Source organism: Henckelia pumila, chromosome 4 (assembly GCF_033568475.1).
Source record: "Henckelia pumila isolate YLH828 chromosome 4, ASM3356847v2, whole genome shotgun sequence".
NCBI classification, from domain to species: domain Eukaryota; kingdom Viridiplantae; phylum Streptophyta; class Magnoliopsida; order Lamiales; family Gesneriaceae; genus Henckelia; species Henckelia pumila.
In genome coordinates, this window is record NC_133123.1 from 118,104,532 (window position 1) to 118,107,304 (window position 2,773).

Sequence of the window (2,773 nt, forward strand, 5' to 3'; positions counted from 1 at the left end):
AAATCGGCGGCATAACGGCTAATAAACGGCCAGCCGAAATCAATAAACATCAATCCAACAACTCATATCACCCAAAACCATTCAAATATCAACACTATTCCACAACCCCATTCTCGAATTTCATTCAAAAATTCATAACAAATCCGAACGTCTCTCTTTTCTCGATCCGACTTAGATATACTATCACAGCTAGCTCAATAACGTTTATATCCAATAAAAAAATCAAATTCCATCGACATCCAAAAATAAAAGCATAATAGATAGGAATAAAACTTACGGTATAACGAAGCTCTCGAAGCCGTGATCGCAAATATATACTCAGATCGAAATTCTATTGGACGGATCGAAAGAATCGAAGAAACCAAAAGCTTGAAAGAGGCGTGGCTATGGATTCTCACGTGAAGAAGAAGAAGAAGAAGAAGAAGAAGAAGAAGAAGAAGAAGAAGAGAAGGAAAGATATGCATCTACACGCATAAAACAACTTAAATAACTAAGCCCATGTGCCAAAATCTAAGATTTGCACTTAAGCCCTTGAATTATTTAAAAATTTCAATTCAGCCCCTGATCAAAAAGTTCAAAACTTCCAATTCAATCCTCGAATTTTATAATCTAGGAATATCAATATCAATCTCAATTAAGATAATTTCCGGGCGTTACAATTCTCCCCCTCTAAGAACTGATTTTTTCCTCGAAATCACACAAAATTCGATCACATAAGATAAAAGATAGAATCAAAGACTGAATAAGAACTCACATCACAGAAATAACTCTGGAAATTGCTGTCTCATATCGTGATCTGTCTCCCAGTTGCTTCTTCGACCCCTTGTCGGCTTCACTGAACTTTCACCAATGGTATCAACTTGTTTTTGAGTTGCTTCTCTTTTCGGTCAAGAATATGTATCGGTCGTTCGAAGTAGCTCAACGTCTCATCAAGTTCTGCCTCGTCTGGTGGAAGAACATGATAAGGATCTGGGTGGTATTTCCGCAACATAGAGACATGAAAGACGTCGTGAATACCAGAAAGAGACGGAGAAAGTGCAAGTCTGTAGGAAAGATCGCCTATATTCTCCAGAATCTCATACGGTCTGATGAATCTCGGAGACAACTTCCCTCTCTTTGCCAAATCTGACTGTTCCTTTAAAAGGAGAAATCTTCAGAAATACTAGGTCTCCCTGAAAAAAATATAGAGGTCTACGTCTGATATTTGCATACTTCGCTTGTCTGTCTTGAGCTGTCTTCATTCTCGACCGAATGATCTTCACCTGCTCAGCCATATCTCGAATCATATCTGGTCCCACGTCAGGTGACTCAAAAATCTCATCTCAGTACAAAGGAGATCTGAATTTCTTTTCGTACAATGTTTCGAAAGGTGCCATCCCGATACTTTTCTGATAGCTGTTGTTGTACGAAAACTCAACAAGAGGTAAAGAATCTTGTCAACTAGTGCCAAAATCAAGCACTACGGCTCGCAACATATCCTCTAAGGTCTGAATGTACGTCGGTCTGAGGATGATATGTTGTACTCAGTTGCAATCGAGTACCAAGTGCCTCTTGAAGACTGTGCCAAAAGTGAGAAGTAAACCAAGGTTCTCGGTCTGAAACGATAGATCTCGGCACACCATGCAATCTAACAACATCTTTGACATATATCTCGGCCATATGATCTTGTCGATCGTCATCCTATACGGGATAAAACAGGCAGATTTTGTCAATCAGTCAATCACTACCCAGATAGCATCGCAACCTTTGTCTGATCGTGATAGCTTTGTGACGAAATCCATCTAAATGTGATCTCATTTCCATTCAGGAATAGATAAACTGTGCATCAGACCACCGGGTTGCTTTCTCTCTGCTTTCACCTATTGACAGTTCAAACATCGGGATACATACCTCGTAACCTCGCTCTTCATCTTCTTCCACCAGAACTGATTTCTCAAATCGTTGTACATCTTTCGACCAACTGGATGAATGCTGAATCGACTGCAATGTGCCTCTCGCAAGATTCGCTGTCTCAACTCAGAAACATCTGACACAACAATACGATTAATCATTCACAAATAAAGCATCATCTCCGACCTGAAATTCAGATTGGTGTCCAGATCTGACTTTCTCTATCGAACTCTGAATACTCGGATCAGATTTCTGTGCCTCTTTGATCTTCACAAACAACTCTGGTTCGGATTTAATAGCAAAAACTCTGATAGGCCTCCTATCTGTTTCAAACTCTAAACCAGAAGTATAGAAATCATCGATCAAATGAGAGACACCAATAGTAGATAAAGATAAAGAACAAATCTTTCGAGTCAAAGCATCAACAGCTGCATTCGATTTCCCCGTGTAATACATGATTTCACAATCAAAGTCTTTCAGCAAATCTAACCATCTTTTCTGTCTCATATTCAGTTCAGACTGCGAAAACAAATATTTTAAGCTTTTATGATCAGAAAAGATTTCAAAAGTCTCACCATAAAGAAGTGACGCAAATCTTCAAAGAAAAAACAATAGCTGCAAGCTCAAGATCATGAATTGGATATCGAGTCTCGTGCAGTCTCAGCTGCCCCGATGCATAAGCTATCACATGCTTCCTCTGCATAAGAACACATCCCAAACCTCTATGAGAAGCATCGCAATAAACTGTAAAATCATCAGTATCTGAAGGAATAAATAGAACTGGAGCACTGGTCAATCTCTTCTTCAAGTCAATAAAACTGGCCCACAAGCTTCGGTCCAGACAAAAGGCGCATTCTTCCGAGTTAGCTGAGTAATCGGATTC